This window comes from Phoca vitulina, unplaced genomic scaffold (genome assembly GCF_004348235.1).
Source record: "Phoca vitulina isolate PV1807 unplaced genomic scaffold, GSC_HSeal_1.0 scaffold23, whole genome shotgun sequence".
Classification (NCBI taxonomy): Eukaryota; Metazoa; Chordata; class Mammalia; order Carnivora; family Phocidae; genus Phoca; species Phoca vitulina.
In genome coordinates this window covers 18,609,265-18,620,052 of record NW_022589726.1, presented here as the reverse complement: position 1 = coordinate 18,620,052, position 10,788 = coordinate 18,609,265, and the positions used below count along the sequence as shown (strand labels likewise).

The 10,788-nt window shown below is 45.7% G+C and overlaps 1 pseudogene; it reads right to left on the bottom strand.

The window, feature by feature from the left end:
• Positions 1-6,521: 6,521 nt before the first annotated feature.
• LOC116642610 overlaps positions 6,522-10,788 on the bottom strand; it is a 13,688-nt pseudogene continuing 9,421 nt past the window's right edge.

The following is a 10,788-nucleotide window of genomic DNA, read 5'->3' as shown; positions in this document are numbered from 1 at the left end:
AAGGAAAGGAAAGGAAAGGAAAGGAAAGGAAAGGAAAGGAAAGGAAAGGAAAGGAAAGGAAAGGAGGGAAGGAAGGAAGGACCTGAGCATCAGGGACCTGAGGAACTATAACAAAAAGTCTTATATTCATATTATTGGAGTTTCATGAGAGAAGAAAGAGGACTGGCTGAAAAAGCACTCAAAGAAATAAGAACTGAAAATTCCCCAAAGGACATAAATCTAAAGATTCAAGAAGTTGACAAATCCAAACAGAATAAACCCCAAAAAATCCACACCAAGATATAGCCCAGTCAGAATTCTGAAAACTAAGAATGAATTAAAATTGTGAAAACAGCAAAAGAGAAACAATACCCCACCTATAAAGGAAAGGATTTCAAAGGGCAGCCAAAGCCTCATCAGAAACCATGGAAGTTAGAAGGGATTGGCACAGTATTTTTCTTTTTTTTTTTTTTTTTAAAAGATTTTATTTATTTGACAGAGAGAGACACAGCGAGAGAGGGAACACAAGCAGGGGGAGTGGGAGAGGGAGAAGCAGGCTTCCCGCGGAGCAGGGAGCCCGATATGGGGCTCGATCCCAGGACCCTGGGATCATGACCTGAGCCGAAGGCAGACGCTTAACGACTGAGCCACCCAGGCGCCCCTGGCACAGTATTTTTCAAGTGTTTGAAAGCAAAAGACTGTCAACATGGTTTCCTATACCCAGCAAAAAATCCTTCAGCAATGAAGGGGAAACCCTAACACTCTTAGATGAATGAAAACTATTCGAAGGATTTGTTGCCAGCAGACCTACCTTAAAAGAATGGTGAGAAGTTCTCTAAACAGAAAGGACATGATAAAAGAAGAAATCTTGAAACATTGGGAAGAAGGAAAGAACATGGTAATAAAAAATATGGGTAAATATAATAGACTTTCCCTCTCCTCCTGAATTTTCTAAATGATGTTTAATTGTTGAAGCAAAAATTATAACACTGGGGTGATTCTAAATGTATTTAGGGGAAATATTTAAGAAATTATATCATGAAGGGGGCGTAAAGGGATGTAGAGAGTTAGGGTTTCTTCACTTGCACTAGTCAAATGGTGACAGCAGTAAACTGTTGGGAGTTGTATGCGTCGTACCCACAGCAACCACTAAAAATGGTATACAAAGATACTATACATATATCAAAATGGGTTCTTAAAAATGTTCAAGCAACCACAGGAAGGCAGGAAAACAAAGAGAAATGAGAAACAGAGAGAACAAATGGAAACAAAAAAAATAATAAAATGACAGACTTAAGGCTTAACGTATTAATAATTACATTAAATATAGTCTAAATACATCAGTTAGAAGACAGAGATTGTCAGAGCTTATTAAAAAACATTAGCCAACTATATGCTATCTACAAAAAAAAAAACACCTCACCTCAAATATAATAATACATGCAAGTTTTTTTTTTTTTAAAGATTTTATTTATTTATTTGAGACAGAGAGAATGAGAGAGAGAGAGAGAGCACATGAGAGGGGTGAGGGTCATAGGGAGAAGCAGGCTCCCTGCCGAGCAGGGAGCCCGATGCGGGACTCGATCCAGGGACTCCAGGATCATGACCTGAGCCGAAGGCAGTCGCTTAACCAACTGAGCCACCCAGGCGCCCAATACGTGCAAGTTAAAAGTAAAAGATTAGAGAAAGATAATATCATGCAAATATTAATCAAAAGAAAATAGGACTGGCTATATTAACATCAGATAAAGTAGCCTTCAGAGCAAAATATATGTATATATATGAAACAGAGAGAGACATTATATAATGTAAAAAGGCCGATCCACCAAGAAGACATAACAATGCTAAAGTGTATATGCCACATTATCTCTCTCTTTCTTGCTCTCACTCACTCTCTGTCTCAAATAAATACATAAAATCTTTAAAAAATACTCATCAGATAATTCTAACATCTTTGTCACCTTAGGAAGCACTGCAAAATATGTGAAGCAAACATTGATAGAATCAAAAGAAGAAATCGACAAATCCACAGTTAAAGTTGGAGACTTCAATATTCCTCCCTCAATAATTGATAGAACCACTAGAGAAAAAAATCATCAAAGATATAAAAGATCTCGCTGACACTCTCACCCAACAGGATCTAATTGGCAGTTATAAAATACCCAACAAAAGCTGAATAAATATTCTTTTCATGTTAATGTGCTCAGAACAGTACCTGACACATATTAAGTGCTGGATAAATGTTGCAAGATCAACAGACACTTTTTACAGAAACTGAGACACAGAGAAGTTAAGTTACCTGGACAAGACCACACAGCGGGAAACTGGGAATGGAAGTCAGGCAGCCCGCTGTAGAGCCCATGCTCTTAACTACTACTGCCTGAAATCTTTTTAAAACAACTCAACCCTGCAATTCTTATTCAAAAAGTTTGGGGTAGGGCCTGAGTTTATAGAGTTTCTTAAACTTCCTCACCATTTTTTCTTCAAAGACTGAACCCGCTCTCGGGGGCTCCGCCTTTTAAGGACACAGTCGGGAGCATGATATGATTTCAACTCACATTCCATTGTCCGGAATTTTGTTTCAGCCACAGTTATTTGTAAAGGAGGCTTGAAAATGTTGCCCATAGGTGGGTGGCTGTGTGCTCATCTGTAATTTCTATTTCTGTAGGAGAAGAGGAGAAAAGATATTGGAGGACAGCTGGCAGGCTCAGGCACACTCTGTTTGCTAGATAAACACTCTTGCCTTTGCATCACTTTATTGTTAAACAGGTTGGGATGGAGTCCAAATCGCTTGAGGTAACAAAGCAGCAGGACCCGGTTTCCTGGGACCAAGTGTGTTCTCAGAACATGGGATGCTCAGTTTTAAAAAGCAGGAATGTCCTGGGAAAACAAAACAAATTAGTCACTCTACCCAGAGGTCCTCATCAACCTCTCCTGCCACACCTCTCTCTCAGCTGCACCAGACTGCACTTCTGGGAAAGAGCCTGAAGAGCCAAGCTCTTGTCAAGCTCTTTTTCAGTCCTTCAACAAATATTTATTGATGACGTACTGTGTGTCAAGCACTGCTCCCATCACCAGGAGATAGAACTTCTAACCCTTTCCCCTGGCTAACTCCTCCTCAACATTTAGGTTTTAGGGTTCAGTTTGAGGGCTCTTCATCAAGGAAATTTTCCCCCATCCTGCTAGTCCGGCCCCTTGCCCCAACAGGTGCTTCCCCTAGACAGCACTTATATCCTGTCCTCTGCACATTCTCTCGCCTTGTAGACATAGGTCTTGGCCACCTTTTTGTATTAGTGTCAAGGACAGAATCTAGCACATAGTAGGTGCTCAATAAATGATTGTCAAATGAATGAATGCCTCTCTAGAAACCCAGAGCTTGCTCAGATGAAAAGCTATGCCCATCCTCTCCCTGGCTGGCCATGGTCCCTCCGTTCAGCACTCCCAACAGTGGTCATGATAGGGAACTAATGAGACCGTACTCCCAATCTCACACGGCTGGACTCCATGGGGTGCTCCACTGGGAACTACTTTCTGAGGAAAGCAGTAGACAAAACAGTGGAGTTGCCCTTGTGACCTGAGCCCCCAGGCTGCTGCTTCCCACTTTACACCTGCTGGCCATTACCTGATAATAATTCTTGTAATGAGAATGATAACAAGACTATTATCCCTTAATTAGGTAGTAATGACACCAGCTTGGCTGCCAAGCAAGGCTGGAGGACCTGAAGTTAATTATCTTAAAAACGGAAGCTTCTTCAATAAGGAGGGGAAAGAAGGGTCATTTTTGTCCACCTTCCAAAGCGAAGTAGAAATAACATGCCCTTCGGTCAGCACAGGTAAGTGGGCGTGGGGAGAAGAGAGAATGAGCATGCATATGTGTATGCGTGTGTTGCAGGGTGGTGATGGGGAAGAGCAACACTCAGGGCCCATCTAAGTAGTGCATATTTTTGAAAGTTCCCAAATGAATGAGTTTTTGATGAAGTTTATTGGAAAGTATGGTGGGGGCGGGGATGGTGGACAAGGAATAGGAAGGTAGAAGGAGGCAGCTCTTCAAAAGGAAAAATAGATTACAAGATCTTCTCCTTAGATAGTAGGGCCCAGGGCTTGCACACCCTTCTAGTCTAGCAGGTCACACTGGGTATGTATTTTAAACTGGATTCTACCTGGAGTATGGTCCTAAGACATACTTGCTTCTGTTATATTTTTATACCCATCCCTGGGAAAGAGGAAACACATGAACTCAGCTGCTGTCACATTTATCTCCAGGTGATAATGCACACAGGCTTTCTCAGGGAAAGGGGTGGGTCTGGGCTGGCACTCCTCCACCCTCCAGGTCCCCATAGATCTTCCTCTCAACTCCTCCCTTTGGTAAGTACCCAGGGTCTGTGAATCTATAGGAGGCAGAGTGTCCTGATGTCCCAGAATGGGTCAGATGGGGCTTTAGAAAATCATCAAATCAAAGCAAATCCTTGTTAAACCTAGGTTGCAGATTATCAGTATAATGACTGACACCCATTAAGGTGGATAACTGAGAATTGATAGTGATAGTAGAAGAGGGGGTATGTGTATGCCTATACTTCAGGACTGAGATGGAAGAAGAGATTTCTGTACCACAGAAGGGGACAGTGTGTACTAAGAGCACTATGGAGATGCCAGGTAAGATAGGCAAGAAGGAGACTGATAGCCCCATAGACCCATTGAGACTGCATGTAAGGAGTTTACTATGGGCCCCCCACCTTTGGATGTATGGGAAAAAAAGAATTTGTTTTGACCCAGAAGCCTGCCTCCAAATTGCAAAAAAATGAAAAAAATTAAAAGGAGGAGTACAGCCAGAGCAGGTATGTACACTGTGAAATACTCAGGTTGATGGACACCATGAGATCAGGACCAGATTTTATTTTGCCTCTGGGAGGGAAATCTTCAGGTTTCTGTGCCCTCAGCTGGAGACCTGGTTAATCATTGAACTGGACTCATTTTCCACACCAAACCCTGTGTCTCCAGAATTCCCAACTTGAGGTCTGGACACTCCGGAGCTCCCACTGCCCCCTGCAGACCCTGAACCCCTGGGCACAGCCCCAGATGCTACACCAGATCCTCTGAAGATATTGCCTCCCCTTGCGGAGACTCTGCCCCATAAGCTGAAGCCAGATGCAACCACATCAGGAGCGGAGACTGCTTGACACCATGGCCGGGGGAGACAGAGAGGAAGGTTTCAGGATAGCTCTGGGCATCCCTATACAGCTTCTACATCCCTGAACACCCATCTCACACACAGCGTTGAGGGGCTTCTTCCCGAAGTGTTCCATAAAGGAACAATGGCCACCAAAACCAGTGCTCCTGTCCCACCCATCCTTCCGGGCCTTCTCTCCACACCAGACTCAGGGGTTCCTAACAGCAGGATCTCTGCTTCCTCCACCTGGAGACAAGCATGAGATCCTTGATGCAAAGGAAAATTTGACCTCCTCTACTAAATCCCCTCCTGGTCTTGTGGCCCATGAGATAAGAAGCAACCAGTGCAAGACTACACAGCCAGTGCCCACAGAGTGAGGTCATGGCTGCAGGTCCCCAGCCTCCTAGCTGAGAGCCCCTCCCTCCTTGTCTCAGGAAAGGTCAGGGGTGACTCCTGACTCACCAGCAAAGGAGAACTCCTCATTACTCACAGTAGCTCACATTGTCAGTGACTTCTCCAGAGAGCCTGTTGGCATGAAAACAATCAGAATAATCAGTAAATCCTCTGACAGGGGCTCAGAGGAGAACAATTTCCAGAAGGAAGGATACCCTAGGTGTGATCCATAAAATGTGTAATTTAGTCTCACTCTGGAAAATACTTGGGTTCCTGAACTGCATCAGTTCCCACCTGGAGTCACAAGGGCAGCTGTCCTCAGTTTCCCCTGCCCACAATTTTGACTCTCGGTGGGCTCATTGCCACTATTCCTGGACTCCCACAACTAATACTCTCTCCTCATCCCCCTCCTCCCAAGAGTCCTTCTCTACCCTTTCCCCAGCTACGGCTCAGGCCAGCCATACCTAGACTGAACAAAGCTAAGGAAAACTCTTTTTCCTCTGTCTTTCTCAATGACAGGGAAATCTCCCCACTTTGTCCTTTGGTCCAGAGGTTCAGAGGGAAAGTTTGGAGGAGTTAGGGACTCCAGCATATGGGCCAGGACCTGCACTACTCATGTGCACTCTGGACAAACGCCCTGACCAGACACCTCCTTCCCCACCACTGACAAAGCTCAGGTGATGTTTCAGGAATAAGTGAGTTAATTAACTGTCCATGATACAGATGGGAAGGTTGACAGAGGGTCACTACTGATGGACACTCACACATTCTCTGCCCCCTGGGTCACCTACCTGTTCTCCTCACCCTCCAGAAGCTTGTGGTAAGTGGTGATCTCTATATCCAAGACCAGCTCGGCTCCCAGCAGTTCCCAGTAGTCACACAGCAGCCAGGCCATGTCCACTTTGACCTGCTGCAGGGTGGCCTCCACCTCAGCCAGCTTATCCTGGACGTCTTTGAGGCTCACCTCACCCTTCTGCTCTGCCTCCAGGATGGCGCCTTGCAGGGGGCAGTGCTCTGCCAAAAGCCATCAGCAGACAGTAAGTGGGGCATGGAAGACGATATACCAACCCCCTTGCTGTGCTTCTCTTTTGCCCACCTTCATAATTTATTATAGAAGATGTGCAAATATAGAAAAATAAAGAAATAAAATAATCTTTCTTAACTCCACCCCCTCAAAAGCTTCCACTGCCAAGTTGGTGCCCTACCTGCTTCTTGAGATTGGTGATTTCCGCTTAAAGTCTATGGAAGGCTGGGTTCAGCTCACTGACCTCCATCTTAATCACTTTGAGGTCATCACCCTTTCTTCATGCAGTGGCCTGGAGCTCCTGGCACTAGAACCAGGAAAAGGCAGGAGTGAAAAGTAGCAGAGAGAGAGCCAAACAACTCACCCCAGACCTCTAAGCTTCACTTAACCAGGACTCATGTGCTCTGCACAGTCTAGTCATTGTGGCTGAAACCAACCCATAGAGGAGACACATTCCTATCTGCTGGGAAAGCAGGGTCTGGCTGAAAAAAGAAAACATGCCTACCCAGCCTAGGTATGCAACTACCAAAGATCACAGAACCAAATCTTGGGCAGGAATACACCTTTGGTCTATCCTTCCCAGCCAGACCCTGACAGGAGAGATAGCCAACAGGCAACCCACAGTAGGAAGAAGGCAGCAACTATTTCATGTGTGGACCTGGAATCATTATTCCTGTTAAGGAACTGCCTTCAACCATATTCCACTCAGGTGGGTACTGGGAAGGTCAGGTTCCCTGAAGATGTGCTCCCACAGATGTGCGGGAGGGAAGGCAGTGGGAGCAGGTGCTGGTAGAAAGAAGCCAGCCTGGGTGAGACACTGGCTACCATGATGCATGGATTGAAGAGCTGGCTGTGCAGGTTTGTAAGTTACTGTGGTGTCTCTAAATGCATCTGGGTCTGCAGAGTTGGGTCAACTCCCCCAACATAGGAATGGCAAGACCCACTTCCAGGGGTGGCTGAGCCAGAGACTTTCACAGGTTCCTTCCCCACTAATCTCCAGGACAGGACATATGAGGTCAGATGGCCCTACCAACCATAAGCCAAAGGAGCAGATCAATCTCTATTGGCAGGAGTGGGGATCCTATATGCCCTCTGGGCACAACCCCAGCACGAGACGGTTCTCCAGGTGGGCACCTTAGTCTGGTACAGGGCCTCAGCCTCAGCTTTGCTCCTCTGGGCAATCTCCTCATACTGGGCCTTGACCTCAAAGAGGATGCTGTCCAGATGCCAGTTGTTGTCCATGGAAAGTACCATGTTCGTGTCATTGACTGGCTGCTGCACCTGGGCCAGCTCCTGCACAGCAGAACAGGGATCGGTCTTCTAGAAATGCTCAGCACCCACATTTAGGGGTTCCCAGAGCCACCTCACCAGCAGCCATGCAGAAGCTCGGGGGCAGCCCAGGGAAACTTCTCTCTTTCTCAGTTCTCCAACCATCCCAGGGACTCCCAGGGAGCTTAGACCCCAAATTTACAGCAGCAGAGAAGACCTGGAGGAACTCAGTTTCCTGCTGCAGAGTGTCCACTTGGGCATCGAGATCCACCCTGGCCAAGTAGGCACTGTCCACATCCTGAAAGAAAGGAGGCAGTGGGCCCAATGGCCTCAAGATGCCAGGGGGAGAGTGACATTGATAGGGCAGGCACTGGGGGAGACTAACAGAGTGGGGACAATACCAGGTGGATTTGATATCTTTAAGAAGTTGAAAACAGGACTTTTGAGACAGAAATCAGAATAGCCTTCATTCGTACCACTTCTCACAGTCTTGCCCACAACCCAGTGCTAACTTGGCAGTTAGCTGGGGCTGGGGATGCTTCACAGTGGAGGAAACTGAGCCCAGTGAAGAGCAGCCTGGAGAGAGTACCAGAACTGAGCCCTGGGGGACAAAGCCAGCTGCCTCCCCGCTTCTTCAGCACCACAAAGTCACTCTCAGCCTTTGTCCTACTCTTGACCTCTATTTTGTATCTGGTGGCAGTTTGTGGATAAGGAGATTGTTACGACTCAAGACATTCCCTTTTCTCTGCTGTCCTACACTCTGAACGTACATCCACAAGCAGATTCACAAGAAGAAAACAAACAGAAAAAGACCCCACAAGTTCCTGGAGAGGCCAATTCTATGCTATAGCATTACTCTCACACCAGACTTGGGAGCCACACATATTTTGGCCCAACACCAACTGTCCCACCTTCCCCCACCACTCACTTCTTCTCATATTCCCCCATGGCATCCTGGGTGATCTTCAGCTCTGCTGCCTGCCTCATCTTCTCTGCTGTGAACTTGTCCATCCACCTCCTGAAGTTGCCGACATAGCCCTCAAAGTTGGGCTCCAGGCTAGTGGTGCGGGATCTGACACCTAGCTGCAGCAGCTCCCACCTCGTTTCCAGCACCTGGTTTTGCTGCTCCAGGAACCACACCTGGAACTAGTAAGTCCAAGGGCTCAGGCCCAGGGGACAGCCACAGTGGGCTTGAGCCTGGAGAGAGTGACAAGTGACTCCAGTTTAGTGTTAATTCCCAACATGCTATGGATAGAGGTTAGTTAGCCCTATTATTTGAAGAGATTTTAAGCATGTTTATACAGAGGTCCAGGTTTCCTAATGTAGGATAGGGTCTGAGCCTTTGAATGTTTACCAAGTTCCCTCCTTGATTATTATTTGCATCAAAGTTTGAGAATTATTGACCTGCATCATTTGGGAAGAGGTCAGAAAGAGACATATCAATGAGCCAGCAAAAAACTCACTCTCGGGAATATTCTTTTACCAAATAGCCAGTTACCTGATGTGGACAAAAATATTCCCTTTTCCCTACTTCTCTGTTTTCATGACATTGCAAGTGACAATGACAGTAAGTAGCAAAAGAGAAGAATTAATTAACAATCAGTACCTTGAATGTGTTGAGCATCTTTTTGGTAAAGCTCATGAGACACTGTCCTCCTACAGTGAACCTCCTCCCCTACTCATCCCTCAACTCCTGTTCCCAACTTTTAGCCCAGCAACCCTTGTCAGGCCATGAAGGAAGAGAATAGTTTAGTTTATTTTTTTTCCGAAGCTGAAGCTTTTTTTTTTGTAAATTTTTCCCCCCCAGGGGAGGTACAAGTTAATTCTTTTTTTTTATCTTTTTATTGTTATGTTAATCACCATACATTACATCATTAGTTTTAGATGTAGTGTTCCATGATTCATTGTTTGTGCATAACACCCAGTGCTCCATGCAGAACGTGCCCTCTTTAATACACATCACGAGGCTAACCCATCCTCCCACCCCCCTCCCCTCTAGAACCCTCAGTTTGTTTTTCAGAGTCCATCGTCTCTCATGGTTCGTCTCCCCCTCCGATTTCCCCCCATTCATTCTTCCCCTCCTGCTATCTTCTTCTTCTTTTTTTTTTCTTAACATACATTGCATTATTTGTTTCAGAGCTACAGATCTGTGATTCAACAGTCTTGCACAATTCACAGTGCTCACCATAGCACATACCCTCTCCAGTGTCTATCACCCAGCCACCCCATCCCTCACACCCCACCCCCCACTCCAGCAACCCTCAGTTTGTTTCCTGAGATTAAGAATTCCTCATATCAGTGAGGTCATATGATACATGTCTTTCTCTGATTGACTTATTTCGCTCAGCATAACACCCTCCAGTTCCATCCACGTCATTGCAAATGGCAAGATCTCATTCCTTTTGATGGCTGCATAATATTCCATTGTATATATATACCACCTCTTCTTTATCCATTCATCTGTCGATGGACATCTTGGCTCTTTCCACAGTTCGGCTATTGTGGACATTGCTGCTATAAACATCGGGGTGCACGTACCCCTTCGGATCCCTACATTTGTATCTTTGGGGTAAATACCCAGTAGTACAATTGCTGGATCGTATGGTGGCTCTATTTTCAACTTTTTGAGGAACCTCCATACTGTTTTCCAGAGTGGCTGCACCAACTTGCATTCCCACCAACAGTGTAGGAGGGTTCCCCTTTCTCCGCATCCTCACCAACATCTGTCGTTTCCTGACTTGTTAATTTTACCATTCTGACTGGTGTGAGGTGGTATCTCATTGAGGTTTTGATTTGGATTTCCCTGATGCCGAGTGATGTTGAGCACTTTTTCATGTGTCTGTTGGCCATTTGGATGTCTTCTTTGGAGAAATGTCTGTTCATGTCTTCGGCCCATTTCTTGATTGGATTATTTGTTCTTTGGGTGTTGAGTTTGATAAGTTCTTTTTTTTTTTTT